Here is a 20,615-nt window from a genome sequence, read left to right as displayed (position 1 = left end):
TTTAGCTTTGGTATCTAGAAAAGTCACAGCAAGAGATTTTGACAATTTGCTGTCTAGTTTCTTTTAGGTTCTATCTTTCTCCCAGTAGTTCCTTATTCCTCTTTTCCATGTTTTAAAGGCAAGAAGAAATAGACAGCAAATTTAGGCCTTTGTACAACCGGTATATAAACTGTCCTCCACTGAGTTGGTCCTCTCAAACTAAGAGATTCTATGTATTTTCTCGGTGAAATTACAATTGTGTTATATTGAACAGGACTTCCTTTGCCACAGGTATAGAAGGCTTATATACAAGGTGTATATATTTCTCCGTTAAGAATTATGTAGTAATGTTCTACAAAGATCCTGGACCTGCTTGGAACAACATATTTTAAAGCCAATGTAAATAAATGTTCGAACTGAAAGTTACTTGATCAACTAAGAGGTTAAAAGCCCAACAAGGCTCATTACATCACTATATCATTTCTCCCATTGAAAGGAGTAAGTACTAGAAGAATTCCAGACTCCAAAATAAGGCCGGTAGGGATAACACAAGTCAGACTAACAGAATGGTAAACTCATACTCCTTAATCTGCCCTAAGCTAGGATGAAGAAATATGACATAATGATTGTCTTGTCTTCCATGGGAGACAATTGGTCTGGTGAACTTTAGACAGCAAAGGGCAAAATTGGCAATGAAATAAAAACTGACTGACAACCTGCTGTGCATCAGATACTTCCAGGCACATTTTCTCACTTAAGCCTCACAATAAGACTATGAGAAAGGCTATGGCCTCTCACTGTGTAGATGAGGAGCTGAAGCCCAGAGAAGTTGGCTTACTCACTGAAAGTCACACAACTAATTAATAGCTAAGCTGATATTAAAACTTGGGTGTTCTGATTTTCAATGTCGGCTCTTTGCTGTTATACCCAAACTGCTGGAACTTGCAAAGTTGTTGTCTAATTTCAGGATCAGACAACAAACAGAAGGTTAGAATCTCTTTTAAATAAGTGTTCACTGTCAATGATTTCAATAACTTGTTAGACAGTATTTCAGGTGGATAATGGAAGAGACCGAAGTTTTGGATGGGAAGGAGGCAGCTTTTTAGATGCCCTCTCCGTGTGTTGGGTCAGACTTACTCCTATAGTTCCCTTCACTCCTGAAAGCAGCAATACAGAAAGGCAAGGCAAGATGAGGATTCTAAGTTGCTAAGAAATGAACTAATCAGCATACATGTACTTCCTATTGCATTCAAATGATAAAGTGTGTGGGGCCAAGGCTCAGAAACTAGAGTTGGAGAGCTACCATATCATGTCAGCGTGAAGGCAAAGAAGGGAGGGATTGGCTGTGATCGAAGTGTCAATAGTGAAAGCTGTAATCACAACTTCAGGAGAGATCAACACGTACTGTACAAGAGGATTTAAAAATCCAATAAATAAAGCTAAATGGAGCAGCCATACTGAACAGTGGCGTAAAGCCATGGTTTACTGGCAACACAGAACATCACTGCATAATGGCCGAACACCGCCGGCCTGCTGCGTCAGGCAGTGTGAAGCCCGGCCTGCAAAAGCCAGAGAGGGGCTTTGAAGTGATTGACCAAGTTCTATGATTGGCAGGTGCTTTTGTATACCATTTCACTGGTCGGTCACTTATTCAGGAGGTGGGAAAGGCTTGAACCCAGGCTGGCAATTATGCTACTAATTTTGAGTTTGGAAAGAAGCCAGAAAAGTGTCATAACATGGTTGGGAAGCCACAGGTAGCTTCCAATTTGTCTACAAAAAGGGAATTGAAGGGAAAACTCAGTAAGAATCGTAAATCGTATTTGTATAATCATATTTAGCGGACAGGTGGCTCACTGTAGAATTTAGTTAAAGAATGGTGTGTGTGTGTGTGTGTGTGTGTGTGTGTGCGCGCACACATATGTGTGTGTTTCCTCAAAAACACACAGAAATTATTGAAATTGATGGCATGTAGTCCTGTTTTGGGCTCTAGCTAGCATGCAAGAAACAACAACACATAGCTGTTGCTACATTCTTTGCCTCAAAAGGGAAGAAATGAACTTCTGTTGTTAAGAACAGTCCTTCCCAGTGTCACTATTTTTCTTTCTCTCTTTCTTTTCTTTTTCCTGCTGCCCATCATATAAAGCTGTGTTTTAATTTTAAAAAGCAAAATAAAATAGAGCTATTTTAAGGCAAAATATTAAATATGGAAGTGATTTGAAGCTCTGAGTTTATTTTTTTAAAATTAAAATAGAGAATCAGTATGTGGGTATTGTAAATAGGCGAAGCTTTAGCTCTCCCTACAGGCTTTTGTTACAGTAGCTATCTAGGAGAAAGAGAATATCAGAAGCTGAAAATCATCCCAAAGTGTTCATCAAAGAGAATGATATTCTTTGGCCCAGACAAAGTCACAAACTGTTACCTGGGTTGACAGTGAGATCGTGCAAATTCCTGCTGCCAATGACACTTTATCACATTATTGAGGCTACAGAGTCTTTTTCTTTTTCATTTAGTCGTTCTCAGCTTTTTATTGAGAAAAAAAATCACAATAAAAACAACTGCAGCAATAGTGCAACAGTCCCAGAAAACCTGAAAAATTGTTTCCAGTTCTCCAATGTCTCTCCAGAGCTTGGCTGTTGAGAATAAGGATTACACTGGGGCTTTTAATTCCAGGTTGGGCTCAGTATCAATTCCAGATGGAATCACAGTGGAATAATAATCTATTAGCATAAGCCCTCATTACAAAACAAACTGACAGCAAAGATTCTCAGCAAACCTCTTAATATTAAAAAATAAAAACCAGACTTGCAAACACACTTTGATCCACATCCCAAACCCAAAGAGAAACTGTTCCCAGATATTCTTCAGTATAGCACCAGAGATGCACTGAATCAATAATAAAAAAAATTGATAATAATAATCAGTAATTAATAATAATAACAGCTATCATTTATTCATTATTTACTGTTGGCTACATATTCTGCTGAATGATCTTGCTTAGTCCTCACAATAATGCAAACGTGTAGGTGTGATTTTCCTTTTTCACGGATAAGCAATAAAATTCAGAAATTAAGCAACTTGTCCAAGGTCACTTAGTGGGTTAGGACTGGAGGCCGGGCTCAAACCCAAGACTGTCTGACTATAGTGCCTTGACCATTAACCAATATGCTATACTATATGGCCTCTGTTAATCACTGCACTATACTGCCTTTACTTTTCTTTTAAAGAAGATACTTCTAGATATGACCTGACAGCAAAAATCAATTTAGCAAACTTTATTGCTTTTCAACAAGTACATTTAATATTTATGGAGTGCTAGAAATGGGCAAAGTATTTAAGAGACACAAAAAAATTGTTAAGAGAAAGCAACCAGATGAGAAACATATGAAGTAGGACTACAGAATGTGGATGAGTCAGATAAAGAAAAAATCTAAAGAAGATGAAGTGAAGTAGTTATTGAATTAAATAGGACACTCTGCATAACATTACCACTGAGTGGGGGAAGGGAAACAAAAGATGTTGTTATGAGAGGAGTCAATATGGGGATAGACTGAGATGATGAATGATAGAAAAGAGACAGAGAAGGATTTTGTTTGGACTTTTTAGAGTTAGAAATTAGGGAGAGGATCCAATATTCCAAAATTCATTCATTTTACAAAAATTCCTTGAATACTATGGATGAAAATAGTAAATGTTTCATGCCTTTGATGCTAAAGAGTGAGGAAGAAAAACAGACAGGTAAGCAAAGAATGTCATGAGTGCTGATAGAACCGGTGCAAGGCACAGTGAGACCAAGAGGGAAGAACAGGTAAAATTCTAGAGAAGAGAGTGCTAATTAAGTTTTCATAAAAGAGGCAATGATTTAATAGAATCTTGAAAGATAAAGGAAGCTTTTCCAAGTAAACTGGGGAAGTGAGATGGGAAAAGAAAGATATTTAGGGGCAAAAACAGGATGTGCAAAGGCAAGAAGGCATGGGTCATGGAGATCTGTGAGTAGTTTTGAATGGCTGAATGAAGCCTTTGGATTCAAGGAGAGTGTGCAGAGATGTAAGCCTGGAGAAGTAAGCAGGGTCAGGGTCGTGGGGCTTTGAATAGGGAGCTAAGAGTTTGTACTCTATCCTTCTGGTGCTGAGAAGTCACTGAAGAGACTATGGAAGATATTCGTCTTTTAAAAATCACCCTTATAACAGTGTGGCAGATGAGTAAGGAAGCTAAGGCGGGAGGCAGGGAGACAAGGTAGGGAGCTGTGCAGTGAATGGTTGCAAAGAGAAGAAACAAGTGGATAAATGCAAGAGATAGAGCAAGCACAGTCTATGACGGATTGGGTGCTGGGAGTGACTCTGTGCCATGTTGTGAAATTAAGCAATTGATTTTGGAATTGCGCATAAAAGGATGACTCTGACACTTTCATATGGAAAAATAACAACTGGCTAATTTTACACAAATGCTATTTTTCAACTTCGGCACTGTTTAGTGGCTAATACAGCTCTTGGTTTAAAATAGTCCTATTTCTTCAAATCTATCCACATCTCAGAGAATCAGAATTTTAATGTTTAACAGGACCTTTGCAGTTCTCTAGTTCCTAGCTCCCTGTCTATTGCCGATCACGTAGCTATATAATTTAAAGCTGAAACTACTTGTCAAGGGCAACACAATAAGTTAGAGGCAGGGCCAAGACTAAAGCCAGATGACCTGACCCCCAGGCCACATTCGATGTTCCTTAAACATGACCATATGGTATATTTCTGCTGTGGCTCCATTCCAGGAATGATTATATCTATTTAGATCATTTTTGTATTTCCATTTTTATCCTAGCTGCCAGAAAATTTACATCCAAATTCACTGAAGTGCTATGATTTGCTCAGCTCAAGTGTCTGAAAGCATCTATTCTCCCTTCTTCTGTGAGAAGAGCTTTGTTCTGTTTTACCCTTGAACACCATATCTTGCATTGTGCTTTAAAGTGTTAACCACCTTTGTGTACTTTTGGATGATTGGTGGGAGTAACAGTTGTAAATAAATAAACTTATCAACAGTTAGTTTCCTTCTAAGCAGTAATATGCTGTATATTTTTTAGTTATGCCCAACATTGGAATCATTATGAAATTTTTGTGAGCTTTGAATATAAAAATTTCCGGAGACTTCTCCACGAATGGTAGAAAATGTCTATTTAGGATGAAAAATTAGAAGCATCCCTGGAATTGTGGATCCGTAAGAGCTCTTCCAAAGCCATGTTTGTCTTTGTTTGAAATATCACCAGGCAAGCCTCTTCATACTAATGGCACTTGCTACATATTTTGCTCTTCCAGTTTCTGCACTCTCCTGCAGAGACTTTATTAGACTATTATCTTGATAATTCAGTTATGCACCTTTCTCTCCATCCCCAGTTCAAATGTTTTTACTTGGATTAAATAAAAAAAATCGAAGGAAGGTGTATGAAAGCGTACTCCTTAACCTATACAATCTTAAAAAGATCTAATACTATAACTACAGGAAAAGCATAGGAATTCTAGCTAGAATAAAAGCAATCCAAGAATAAAATCTTACCAAGAAGATGTGATAAATGATGTGGTTTATCTGTTGGAGGCAGGTGGAAACTTTTGTTGTAATATGTTAGTTATGTGGCAAGGCTCTAGAATTAAGATTGGAAAGCTTTCTCTTTTATGGGAGACTGGGGACCAGGGAGATGGGGAGGTAAGGAGTAACTTCTGTTATAGCTTCAGCAAGGTATACACAAGCTGGTTCTGGCCATTCCAAGTGGAGGTCATAGAAAAGCTGTGTGTGAGAGACAGGCCAAGGACAGCCAGAGAAAACACAGAACAAACAAATGGCTTTATAAATGACATCACATGGTGAATGTATTTTATAAACCAGCAGTCAGGACTTGGGGTCTAACAAGTCTGGATATATTTTTCGTAGCAACGGAAAGGAATATTTGAGATTAGAATTAATTCTGAGATGTCAGATCATTGTAACCATTACTAAATTACTAATATTTGTTGATTTTTCATGTGGTACAAGGAATAATTGGATTTTCTTTTGAAAATCGCATTCTCTGTCTGCCATGGTTGTGATTTGGGTGGTAGCCTGAACTTCAAATTAAGCAGAAAGTATATTTTCATACCTTTAGTGCTTTTTAAACTTCTTGACTGTGGCCAATAGTAATAAATACATTTAATTTCACAACTCATTAAAACAACACACATACACACACATAAAAGTGAAACAAAAGTTTCAGGAAACACTAATCTTACCAAATGTAATATATTTGGATTCTTCTCTGTTCTACTATTTTTATTAAAATCCTGGCATAAACCTCTAAATGAATTTCAAGATCCACTAATGGGATCTTGAACCAGCAGTTCAAAAATCACTATTTAAGATGACTATTGTAAAACCAGTCAACTCGACCTAAAACAGAGAATCTACTTGATTCACAAGGCAGAAAACTGAACAGATGTAGGATGACCTCACTTTATCATATGAAAGCAGAAGCAAAGGTGTTTGATGTTGGGAAATTGCAGAGGGGTAATTCTTAGTGGGGGATTTATTAGCTTTATGGTCCAGGAACCATCATTTTCAGTGTTACTATTTTACTTGGTGGTAGAAAACCCAGAGAGAGGAGAGAAACAATGTTATTTTTCTAATAAAATATTGAATTGCTATTAATATGATTTTCTATTTCAATTATAATCTGTTGTAAGCCTGCCCTGAAGGGCCTGAGCCTAATTCTCTCTTGTGCAGAGCCTGGCATCCTGTTGGCAGCCAGCACATGTTTATTATGGGTAATAACAATAATAATACTAATAATGATAACGTGGTGATTAGAATCATTTGCTTTAATGTTTAAAGCTAGTATTATAAGAACTCCTTTTCTATAGTTTCCATTTTTATTCTTCATGGTTTATACTTCTTCTAATCGTAAAAAATGCATTTCTTTTTCCCCTTCTGACTTAGTCTATTCAGCAAACATAATGTTTTTTGTGTGCTTTTTCCTCATGGACCTCAAAATTAAATGCTTTTCCTTTGCCTCCTTGTTTGTCTTACCAGAGTCACTGATGAGGTCAACGCAGGCAGAACAGGGAGATTCATGTGTTAACTCTTGCTTCAGAAGCCACAGAGAGAACACAAAAGCCCACAGACCATCATTTTGATGTTCCTTCTATAACAGCTGCATAATTGATCTTAATTTTTCCTAGTTCTCAGTGATTGACTTGTTTTCTTAAGTTAAGAAATAATGCTAATAAAAAAAGTTTAAATAAAAAAATTCAACAGAAAAAAAAGAAATAAGAAACTTTTTTTTTTAACCAGTGTGTACTTTCTTCCCAGACTTTACCGAATTTTATACCAAATTGAGGATCTGATTCAACAGTGGTATACATGGAAACTGAGAATGAGAGAAGAAACTACCTACCAGCAGGGATAAATGTGACTGTAGGGAAGGTCAGAGAATCCACGGTGATAGGGAAGAAGAGGGTGGTGGAAGGTAGAGGACAAAGGGAGGAGGATTTCCATGTGGCCACAGCAATAGGTAGATGATCTGAGTACCAATCCATGGAGAGAGAATGGAATAGAAGTGGAAACAAATAGATAGTGGTAATGGGATAGGGAATTCCAAGTAGGGATAAAGGAAAGGAGAAGTAGGAAGAGATGGGGCTTTTTGGTCATGCCAGTATGGAGAGGAATTTCAAGCTGACACTGAGACAGGACAGGGCTAGGCCTGTGAGCCAAACTGACTCCATTTTTTCTGCAGAGGACATTTTGTAACTTTTCTTCTCTTCAGTCATAAGACCACCAGGGTGACTATTATTCCATGGCCCTGATAAAAGTGACTGAAAGAGACTGGTTGGGTGTAACTGCCCTGATAAAATAAACTGAGATAAGAAGGGAACACATATTTACTAAATTGCAAAACCCCTTCCCCAAGGCTTGTTAAAATATAACTGTCATCTTTGTTTAAAACATTATTATCTACCCATTCTTTCTTTTTCCATAATTGTAAAAATTAAGTTACAGATTAACCTTAAGACCCCTTTAGGAGTTACACACAAGATGCTGCTGGAATTGACCTCACTGGTGACCACCATAAAAATACCAGAAATCATCAAAGCAAGATGCCTACATCAATTGAGGAACTGCTTGCCTTTAAAAACCCTTCCCCAGCTTCCCTCAGGGAGACAGCCTCTCTATTGCTGACTCCCTCATGCATGTCTATCTCCTTTTAATAAAGCATTGCTCGCCTTATATTCTGCTAGATACTTTGTTCATTTCTATGACACTGAGACCCAAAAGCCTAGTTTGGTAACAACACTATCTTACATAACAAGGGGACTGAATTAGTAGCTATTTGCTTACCTTCATTAAAACATTTTTTTTTTCCTCTTAGACTGATTGTATGTATAAAATAATTTCAATTTTCTTACCTCAGTAAGTATGTTGTGTTTCAAGAAATTTTACACATTTTAGCATTGTACCTAATATTACCATTCATTCTCAAACAGTACTGTACAACCAAACTTATTCTTACTTATTTTTATTAACTATGGCTTCACCTCTTAGTATCAGATTCAACTGAAATTCAGATTAGTTAGTGGAAGAATCACAATTCTTCATATTTATATTATTATGCAAAGGGAGATATGATCCAAACCACAGCATGAATTGGAGGCAGTGTAGTATTTGATGGTTATGACAGCCTGGCTTAAATTTTGGCTTGATTACTGGCTAGTTATCATACTTTTAACAGTTTCCTCATTTGTAAAATAGAGGTAACAATACCCACTTCATAGGTTATTGTGGGGATCAAAATACAATAGTGAATGTAAAGCCCTTAGCACAACTTGGCACATTATAAGCAATTGGCAAAATGGTATCGTTACTATATATCATTAGAAGACTGTGTGTGTGTGTGTGTCGGGGGGAAGCATATTAGAAAAGAAAAAAAAAAAAAAAAAAAAAACCAGGTTGGAAGATTATAGTTTCTTTTACTTTTTATGTCAGGTAGCATCTTAGATGTGTGTGCACCGTGGCACTTGTCTTTTGTACCCAATAAGGAGAGTGGAGGGGGTCAGGTAGAGAGGAGTAAGCAGCCACCAATCACCGGCAACACCTACATCATTGTTTTCTCATACACACTGAATATGAAAAATTGAGTTAAACAGCATGACATCTTCTGCTCTTTATGTTAAATAAACCAAGGCCTTCCACAAATTAAAATTATTTTCTTATGCAGCACGACAAAGGTTATCCAATTTGCCAGAGAGGTGCAACTGAGTCTCTTGTAAGGGGAAAGTGCAGGTAGGCTGTGTTTAAAGCTGCAAGTACCATGTCAAAAAAATAAAAGCCCCTTTCTGTTTAGTAAATGCATTTGCTTAGGCCCTAATAAAGTAAGAATGGAAAAAGGTTAATTGACAAAGTGATACCTGTCTAATGCTGTCCCGAGTGCTGCACTCGGGCAGATGTGTGAGACAGGGATCCTGCTGTGCTGACAAGGGTGATTATTATAACTGATGCTTTTTGCCCTCAAGGGTGTGTGGTTTCTATAAGATTTTCACCCTGCAATCTCACTGTTGGATTGTTGGCTAGAGCCAATCCAAGAAGGTTTGTAAAATCAGAAAGCCAAAGAGCAATGCAGTTTACACTTAATTTAAGTGTGTTGAGGCAAGGCCAAAGATTGGCACTAGTCTCAAGTGCTGTGGTTGAGATTCCATTCTGTGTTTAGATCTTCCATTTTTGAACACTTAACCAAGTGTCAGGCACTGTGCTAAGAACTCTAGTCCCTACATCTCATTCTGTTCTCACAGTGATCCACTGAGGTGCATGTTAGTCTCCCACAGATACAAACAATGAAACTGAGGCCACCACAATGCTGTCATTGCATTGCACTTTCAGTTTCCCAAAGCACTTGATTATATCAACATATTAGTCCAAATTTTTCTTTTCCGTGGCTGAGCCATTTACTGATGAAAGAATGATCATAGATACAATGTCTGACTTAGCTCAGCGAGCAGAAAAGGATTCCTTAAACTTCTTGTGATTATATTCACTGAGACTACACAAGGGCAAGCTGTTTGACTTCCAAACTGAAGAGGATGAGGAAATCCAACCCTTTGTTCTCCTAATTCTTGTGAGTGGGACTGAAATTTCCTGGGAATAGAGACAAATTTGATATGGAGTTTAGAGGAGATGGTGCTGCAGGGGAGGAAAAATAATTTTCTCCACCACCCTCCATGAGCTCTTAGCCAGAACTTTCTGTAACAAAAGAGATTAACAAGAGAAAAACAAACAGAAGTTTAATAACATGAGTACCTCTTGTATACATGGGAAATAACCCAGAAGAATGAGTGAATTTCTGGAGTAGACCTCAAAGAGTTGTCTTGGACATCAAGCTTAAATACTTTGTTCTCCAAAACAAAGTAAAAAGGATATGGGGAAAGTTTTGGTTAACCATAAAACAAGGGTAAGGTTTGTTATGCAGTTGAGTCTCTAATGACTTACTAATTCTGCTCTTCCTGGTGCAGAGTGGGAGACACACTGAAATATGGAGATTTCCTTTATTGCTGTAAGTTTCTCTTACAAAAGGGTAACTTTTTAGAGCTTCTTTTGTGTCTGCAGTTTCTCAAAATAACCAGCTCAAAATAATCCTCATGCCAAAAAGGCCTGTTTTGGGGTGCCACATTCTGGTCTCCTACAGTCATATTTTGGGGTGATGTGTTCTGAACCCCATAAGTGTTCTTGCTCTCTCACTGTCTGATAACTGAAATGAGAAGAACAAACCAAATAGCAAACCTGCCTTTCATAATAGTTACCTGTCCATGTGCAGACCAACATTTAAACACTCCCATTTGGGACCTAGTGGAAAGCAGGAAATAGTTGTGATTCTTTCAAGACTACTAGAACTGTTAGCTGTGATTTAAACTAAACAGAGTAACAAAAACCCTTTCCAAGCGGGAACTAGCTCTATTTTTATAGTCATCAGAACAAGGCTCTTAAAACCTAAATGTCTCGCAAGTGCCTTTTGATGGATTTATTGCTTTGTTTCTGCTCATACCAAATCAGGGGGCAATTTAGAATTTGCATCATTAAAAATCTTTTCTGAAAGTGTGTTGACATTTTAGTTGCTGGTTTTGAAGGACATTGAACACCTCTCTTAATGGGGGCAGTAGTGGTCATCTGCCCATATACTGCTGACACTCTAATCATAGTGCATACTCGAACATGGGCTGTGGCATATATGGATATATCTCCCTGTATTAATATGTCTACCTTCCCTAAATGTGCATTTGCCATGGTTATTTTGATCCCTATTCACCTAAGCATTTCTATATGCTACTTTCAGATATCTCAGACATAACTTATTTAGTCCATCTTAGGTCTTTCTAATCAGTATTCAGATATTTACTTTACTCTTAAACATTCCTACTTTAAGTCAGACTTACCTTTTTTCATTCCTTTTTCTCCACCATACCAACGACGGACTCCTCCACATTTCCTCATACAACTGGACACATCTCCCAGAGTGGTCACTTTCCTCAGGCACTTCCAATAATAATTTTTGAGTTCCCTTTAGACAAACTGTTGGGCCAGCAGAATAGGGGAACATCAGCAAAATGGCACCGGGGCCTCCATCTCATTGGACCTGTAAGAAATTGTAGGAAATTGTAGGGGAATTGTAGAAAAATATAACTTTAGTATATGCAGTTTTGTAACAAATGCCTAAGTAAAGCTGCTTCTAAGGAGCCATACAAAGGTCAGGCCCGAGCACACTAAACATTCCAAGGAAGGAAATGTCCCCCACCCAGTTCCAGGAACTGACTAGTTCCTTATCTAAAGGCCACCTGGCCAGACCCCGGGCAAGATAAACGATTGAGAGAAGCGCCATTCCTTATCGGGGGTACTAGCCTGCTAAAGCCCACCTGTAAATCTAAAGGCACCACAAATCTATCAGGGTACCAGCCTGCTAAAGCCTACCCATAAATCTAAAGGCGCCACGGATAACCAACAACTCATCCTGTCACAAAGATCTGTTCAGAAAAACTGTATAAAAGGTGCTTAAATTGTAAGCTGGGGGTCGCTTCTGTCCAGAAGACAAAGTGACCCCAGCATGCTGGAATAAAGTCCCTCTTGCTTAATTGCATTGGTCTCAGTCTCATGGTCTTTGTGAAGTGAGCCGTCCCAGTCTGTGGGATTTGCGCATGGTGCACGGATCTTACAGACCCTCCCCTGGGACTTACCCTCCCGACCCAAAGGTCACCTTCCAAGAGATCTCCCACCATCAGAGCAACAGCTCAGGGCCACGTCACATCGGGGAAAACAGAACCTACGCAGGAAACCGAAACTTAACTTTACACAGCTATGCACCATGTATAGGCTGCTGGCCAACAGCGGCCCACCCTTATAAAAACCCCACTTGCCTTTCCCCAGGCACGACTTCCCCGGCCTCACTCCCTTGTGGGGCCGTGGAACCTCGCCCTGGAGTGCCCTCATTAAAGCCTACCCTAAATTTACTGCCTGGCTCCTGGTTTTCTTTGCTCTGGTTCGAGACTAAAACCTTTAAGATTCAAACCTAACACAAACCAAAAGTTTCCTCCAGGTGATAAAAGACAACTAGGAACACAGAAAAAAAAAACCAAATGCACCCCAAGGTGCATAAAAGTCATCAGTGAAAAAAAGATGAAAGGAATTGTGTTTGTAACTTCAATGTGTCTTGTTTTGATTACACAAGCCTGTGTCGTATATATGCAAGATATATAAGGATGTTTCCATTAACAAAGGACCATATGCACCAAAATAATCCCATAAGATTATAAGGAGCTGCAAAATTTCTATGGCCCAGTGACATCATAGCCATTGTGTAAGACCCGTGCACCATGCACAAATCCCACACGTCGGGGTGGCTCACCTCACAAAGACCACAAGTTAGAGGCCGTTGCAATAAACATGAGGTTTTATTATTCCAGCATGCTGGGGTTGCTTCGTCTCCAGGACAAAAGCGGCGCCCAGTTTACAATACAAGCACCTTTTATACAGTTTTTCCTGATCAGGTCTTTATGACAGGATGAGTTGTTGGTTATCTGTGGCGCCCTTGGATTTATGGGCAGACTTTAGCAGGCTGGCATCCCGATAGATCTAGATCTGTGGCGCCTTTAGATTTACAGGTGGGCTTTAGCAGGCTGGTACCACCGATACGGAAGGGTGCTTCTCTCAATCGTATATCTTTCCTCGGGCCAGGAGGATCTTAGATAAGGTACTAGCCAGTTCCTGGAACCAGGTGGGGGCCATTCCTTTCTTGGAATGTTTAGTGTACTTGGGCCTGCCTGCCCTTTTAGAAGCTGCTTAATGGCCCCTTAGAAGCTGCTTTACATCTCAATAGCCCCTTAGAAGCTGCTTAATAGCCCCTTAGAAGCTGCTTTACTTAGAATGTCATTAGCAAGTATTTGTCACAAAACTGTGTATACTAAAGTTTATATTTTCCTACAATCCCTACAATTTCTATAATCCCTACAATTGTAACGTCAGAGTGTGACATATTACTCATGTAGGAGCAATATGTTATACCGTATAGGCTAGGTGTGTAGTCGGCTATACCATCTAGGTTTGTGTAAGGAACTCTGTGATGTTCACACCAGGGCAAAATCACCTAACAATGCATTTCTCAGAATACATCCCTGTTGTTAAGTGATGCATGACTGTATTCAAATTTTAACATAAACTCTTTGGGAAGATCTATGCTGTCTTTCTTTTAAGTTTTTATTGAATAGTGGAGAGAATTAGTTGTCAACCACATTATTCACAGGTCTTGGGAAGAACAGAATAAAGGAGAAAATAGCACACATAGTGGAAGATCTGTCATCAAAGGCTTAAGAACTGGAACAAGTGGACAAGTCATTTAACTTTTCTGAGGTTCCATTTCCCCAGAAAATAAATACATGTGTACATACATAAACAAACAAATAGATAATAAACTCTGTGTTCGTATGTGCATTTGTGTGTTGTGAAGCAAAAATTGCACCAAAGTTAAATAGGCAAGTAAGACTTTATTTATTCAAGGATCTTGCGATAGAGAGATCAGAATGCACGCTGAATTCAACTCTTCAGAAAGAAAGGGTGGAAGAGTTTGTAAGAGCTGGAGTGGGGCTGATCACAGGCCATCTGTGTTTGCTAACTGGCCTTATCCAAATGAAAAGCGAACTTTCTCGTATCTTCATGGCAGGAGGTAATTGAACAACTTGGAGTAAGCACCCAGGGAAGTTAAGCTCCTACCCTCCCACAGAAACTGGGAGACAGGGGTGCTGTTTCCCTTGATGTTTGCATTTCAGAGAGATGGCTCGCAGGTCCTTGAGAAAGACATTCTTAGTCTGTAAAACTGCGAAGAGGCTTTTAAAAAGACTTACATCTCAAAGGGGCGGAAAAAGAATTTACAATTACAAGTTTTCTAAAGTCAGTGCTCTAAGAAATGGAGGCCAGGGGCCTAGAAAAAGCCTGTGTAAAGTTTAATCAAGCTGAGGAAAGCATTAAGGCTGCCACAGTCAGAGTGTGTGTGTTTGAGGGTGGGAAGGGAAATTGTGGACGAGATCAGATGTTCTTCTTTTTTTCTGAGCTTTGATTTCAGTAAGTTCTTTTGTGTTGGGGTAAAGTGTGACCAAAACCCAGAAAGAAGATCCCTTGTGCAGAGCGTAGGCAAAGCCAAGTCCCCCAGGGCAGGCTTCCTTCTTGCCCTGTACATTTCAGGGGCCCCTGCCTGTCTCCCTGAGTTATCTCCACCCCACCCCAGGAGAGGCGTGGCCAATCCTGCCCCTGTGGCCCGGCACAGAGGAAGGCTGTAAGGGCTGAAGCAAAATAATGCCTTGCTGCTTTGAGTACTGTATTAGCATCACTTAAGGAACTTGCTAGAAATAAAAAAACAAGCCTCAGCCCAGACTCAGTTAAATAAGAATCTGCATTACAACAAAATCTCTAGGTGATTCAAAGGTACATTAAAATTTTGGAACAGAGGATTCTGTGAAGAGAATCTCTGGCAGGAAGTGGCACATTCATGACACCTACAATTCAGCCAGAAAAACAGAGAATTTAGGGAAATGTTCATACTCAAGGTGGCTCCACAACGCTAAGAAGTTACTGACTTGAGAGACAAGCCATCTTCCTCAGGTTACGAATTTTGTAACAGTTTGAGGAAACTTACTCTTGCTGTCATGGATGACTAGCATTTTTACTTTCCCAATTTTTTTTCCCTCTGATTTCCTGTCTTCCTCATTAGAACCTCCTTTTCCCCACCCTGCCAACCACTGACACCTAGAATTCTTCTCCCTTGGGTATCCTGTTCACTTCCATTAGCCTCTGCTATTTAGAGACATGCCCAGGTCCTGACATTTGGATTTTGGCACATGCTATTTATTATTCAGATGAATCCACTCCTTCCAGAGAGCAGCTCGAATTTTTAAAAGAGCATAAACTCATGACAAAATTCAGAAAAACTGGATGAATTTAGTGCAATACTCTGAATAACGGTAGACAAATCCTGGAACATGAGAATTGCTAATTTCCACTGGTGCTGGAAGAGCAGAGGATCTGCTTTAGCCCAGAGATATTTGCAATGAAGAACACAGTGCTGAGCAGACAGCACTCACTTCCCCCACTCCCAGCACCCTGTGGCTGAGCCCTCCTTTTTATTTCTATTTTCTTCCTCCACTGAAAACACCTTTCCTGGTGCCCAGCTCCTGCTCAAGGCCAACACCCTGACAGACAAGCAATCTCACAGTACCTGGGGGGAAAAAAGCTGTTTTAACTAAAATAGATCAGCCGGGATATTTTCTTTGACAATGCTCTCTTCATGCAGTTATGCCTCTCCTACACACTGCCCAAGGGGATGAAAATGGGAGCCAGCAGGGAATTCACATCTGAGTCATCTCTCACTGACTCCACTCCCTGGGATCACTGAGGCTGTGTCTAAATGCAAACGTGTTTTCCCCAATTGTGCAGCAGGGAGCATTGCAGTGGGACTCAGCAGGAATGCAGGGTTCCACTCCCAGTCCTGCCAGGTCCTCACTGTTTGGCCTCAGGCTTTAACCTATCCTTTCTGTACCTCAGTTTCTTCATCTGTTAGATGTGAAGCTTGACTAGACAAAGTTTGTCTAGTCTGTCAAATGAGAAGTTGACTTAGCCATGGTGACCCAGTTAGAATCATCTGGGGATCTTAAACAAAACAAAACAACAAACTAATGCTGGAGCTCCACCCCCTCATCAATTAAACCAGAATCTCTGTTCATGTAGCTCTGGCACTGGTATGTGTTTGTAAAGTTCCCAAGATGCTTCTTAATGTGCATGTAGGATTTAGAACTGCTGGATTAAGATCCTCGTCTAATGTGTGTCTGATGACAAGCTGCATCAACATCACCTGAGAGCTTGAAAAGAAATGCAGACTCGAGGCCCCACCTCACACCAACTGAATACAGTTGGTTCTCTGTATCTGAGGGTTTTGCATCAGTGGATTCAGCCAACTGCAGATAGAAAATATTCGGGAAAAAAAAAATTGTGTTTGTATTGAACTTGTACAGACTTTTTATCTTGTCATTATTTCCTAGACAAAACAGTACAACTATTAATATAGCATTTACATTGTATTAGGTATTATAAGTAATTTAGAGTTGATTTAAAGTATACAGTGTTGGGAAAATTCGAAATTCAAAATTAATTCTTTCGGTAGCCTGTTTTACCTTTAAAATAGTACCTACTTATTGCACCAGGTTTACTGTTAATCAACTGCTCTGACTCTCGCTTTTGAAACCGTGCTTGCTTATCGCAATAGCTACTGGACTAGCCACACGAATACTGAGAAAACAAAACTTATTGCTGCACTAGCCACAGGAATGCTGAGAAAATGAAACAACTTGGAAGAGTCCACCTATATAAACCCTGTAAGGCCTAAATTCAGGGCTCAGGTCTTAGAGCGCTAGTTCATCTGGGCATGCCTGGTGTAATAAAAATACCTGACTTTCCAACCCTCTGAGTGCTGACTGCTTCTCTGTCGAGTCTGTTCTGTAACACAGGAAGATGTGCATAGTTTACATGAAAATACTATGCCATGTCATATCAGGGACTTCAGCATTTGAAAACTTTGGTCTCTGTGGGAGGTCCTAGAATCAGTTCCTCATGTACACGGAGGGATGACTGTATACATTTTAGCAGCATCCCCAGGTCACTCTTACACAAATTCAAGCTGAAAAGCACATCTCCAAGCTCCCTTCTAACTCTGCCTCATAGTATATGGATTATGATTTTACTGGCTCTTTCTTTTATGTAATAATTATTTCTTGAGCATCTACTTTGTGGTAGGAACAAAAGGGCTGGGGATAAAAAGTAAACAAAAAAGACATGGTTTCTACCATGACAGGGCTTCAGTCACTGGGGGAAGACAGATCCTAAATAAGTCATTACGTAGGATGATGTGCTTAAGGACAGAGAAAATCTAGGGAGTTCTGAAAGCACCCAACAGATGGGAACGAGGTCTACTAAGTCAGGGAAGACCTTCCCGAAAAATAAAGTTTCAGCCTTACAACTAGGGCCTTGTGTGAGAACACAGAACTAGTTTTGTGTTTACAGATATCTACGATTTCTGGAACAGCACAGGCTGATGATGTTGAGCCCTCTATGCATTTATATCTTTGAATAACTCTGAGCATTAACTCTGAATCCATTCCAGTTTAGCTTTACCCTTTGAAACTGCTCTCACTAAGTCTACCAATGACCTCCTGTTGGGAAAGTGAAAGAAAATGGTCACGGCCCCTCAGATACTCAGAATCTTGCCAAGCATTTTATGTAAATAGGCACATGTGCCCAGGTGTTCCTTGGTTATTGTCTAATGTAATTGGGCATGTGACCCCAGGTGTCCTGGGTTATGGACTTAAGTATAAAGGACAAGCGGCTCTGATTCACAGTACCCCCCCAACCCCCGGGATGCCCCCAGAAGAGTGGGCATGGGGAGGCCAGTACTGCTGCTGGAGGCTGTTGCTGCCAGTGCCCCCCAGGACCCTGCAAGAGGCCACCACTACCGCCAGACCTGTAAGTTGCTGGACCTGTAAGCTGCTGAGCTTGTGTCATCTGCCAATGGCTCCTAGGATCTTTCCCAATTACCTAGCGTGGACCTGCGTGTGAGGGGTCTGATGACCCAGCCTGGCATGTGGGGGGTCTGGTGACCCAGCCTGGCACATGAGGGGTTTGTGACCCAGTCTGCACAATGGGTTTGAAGCGTCTGAGCCCTAGCCCTGACAATACAAACGGAAAATTAGTATAACTAAAGTAATGAAACATTTTGGCTGTAGTTATGATTTGCCTTACTCACCAACTGGTGTAGTTGTGTAGCTTTACACCTCCTCATTGTAAAACTGGTACTATCTTTCTAAATCACATTTTGTTAATCTGTAGCTTTTAATAATAAGGACTTCTCCATCTTGAGTATCCACTTCCTTTGTATTCTGTTCTAGGTTGGATTTTTCTAAATACAGAGCTTGAGATGTAAGCATGCTTGTGATAAATTACTTTTGGAAGTGATCCCAGGTGTGGTAGGCTGAATAATCACCCTGCACCAGCTCCTCTAAGATATCTACAGCCTAATCTCCAGAACCTGTTACCTTTTATGGCAAAAAGAACTCTGAGATGTGATTAAATTAAGGATCTTGAGATGGGGAGAACATCCTGGATTATCTTGGGGCACTTTGAATGTGATCGCAAGGGTCCTTATAGGAGGGAGGCAAGAGGTCAAAGGAGGAAGTGGGAGATGTGATAATGGAAGCAAGAGGATTGAGTGACACGAGGAAGGATCTGGAGCCAAGGAATGCAGGCAGCATCCAGAATCAGGAAAAGTCAGGAAATAGATTCTTCCCTAGTGTCTCCTGAAGAAACCATCCCTGCTGACACCTTAACTTTAGCCCAGTGAAAGTGATTTGGGACTTCTGACTTCCAGAACAGTAGAGATAATCAGTCTGTATTATTTTAAGCCACTAAGTTTGTGGTAATTTTTTATAGCGGCAATAGGAAACTTATACACCAGGGAAAAGGAATTTGGGATTGGGAAGAATAAAATGGGGGAGGAGGGGAAACTAAGGTGTATTATTGAGCTTGTTATCTCTGTGGGCAGCTCAGGCTCAACTGCACAGGGAACCGGTGAGCTATCAAGCAGGATGCCAGGGCTCCCGAGACATGGGAGAGCGAAGTATTTATCCACCTGCTCCCATTCCTCACTGGTTAAGCCTTGAAGGCAGTGTTAATTCTCATGACTTTCAAGTGGAAGGATTAAAAAATAAATACACCTGTACCTGTAGCCTCCATTGGGAGACTCGTAATTCAGTGGGGGACATAGTTAAGAAATGGCATAGTTCGAGTCCAGTGCAGTAGGTGGTAATGCTAAAGGTAAGTTTATAATGTATGAAGAATGGAAGAAAGTTGCCATAAGGGCATCAGGATAATTTCATGAAGAAATTGTTACTTGAATTGATGAGTATAAGTCCTTAAGACTGAAAAAAGGGAAGTTGTTCAGGGAAGAAAGAACAATCTATACACAGGCAGGGAAATGGAAAGGCCTATTGGAAACAGGTAGAAATTCTTTGTAGACGGGGTTTAATGTTGACACTGGCCAGTGAGAAGGAGATAACAAAGGAGGTGAGACTGAAAGCCAGATCCAGAAAGGCTTGTACACTGGTGATTTTACTCAGCACCTTGGCTTTTGAGAAAACACAGCTTTGGGTCACCAAGCAGCAAATCCGTGACAAAACAAGTCTTTTCACAAAAGCTTATTTGGTTCCAAGTGGGGGTATGAAAATAAAACCCCAATTATATGATTCCTTAAACTTCCCGGCAGCAGATTTATAATTATAAAAATGTCTTGAGTTATCAGCCTCTACTTTACGTTTCCCCTCAACATCGTTTCAATTCCACAAAATGGAGAGGAGAGTTAATTAGAACATAAAGCAGGAAAAGTTTAATTCCTTTTTTCAATAAAAAACTGGCTGCAGTTTATACAGGCTTAACGATAATTCTATTTTGTGACTAACAATAATTACTCATGAATAATTATAGAATAGAAATGTGAAAGATGTCTAATTAGAAAATAAATCCCCAAAATTAGGTATTTATTATTGCAATTAGGTATTATTAGAACCCATAATGACATGATGGCAACACAAGATATTAATGAATACATTATTATCCATTGAATGTATTTTATTATGTCAGAAATAAATTTGACATTTTCATGAAGACATTTAGTTGAAACTGTTATAGCAAATGTAAACAATCTAGGGCAATAACTCCAGATTTTAGCTACTATGTTACTTATGCATCCAATGAAAAGCAGAATTTCTTGATGTGATAAAGATAGATTTGTCTTGTTTAATTGAAAGGTGAAGTACCTTGGGAAATTGTGTTGGTGTGTAGGGTCACCCTGCTATGTTCTGGTTTTACAAGAAAAGTGTCCTGAGTATGTTATTAGCTCAGAAAAAGAGTGGAGGCTCCAGTCTTTTTTGAGGAAAGACTTAATTAAGAAGAGAGATTTAATAATCCTTAAAGAGACATTTTGAAACTTTGTGGTTGTCATGTGACTCTGGAATTACATCATATATAACTTTCAAATAGTCTTGGTTTAAGGGTTC

The sequence above is a fragment of the Cynocephalus volans genome, chromosome 8, assembly GCF_027409185.1.
Source record: "Cynocephalus volans isolate mCynVol1 chromosome 8, mCynVol1.pri, whole genome shotgun sequence".
NCBI classification, from domain to species: Eukaryota; Metazoa; Chordata; class Mammalia; order Dermoptera; family Cynocephalidae; genus Cynocephalus; species Cynocephalus volans.
The sequence above is the reverse complement of the archived record's forward strand: the minus strand, read 5'-3'. Positions refer to the sequence as shown.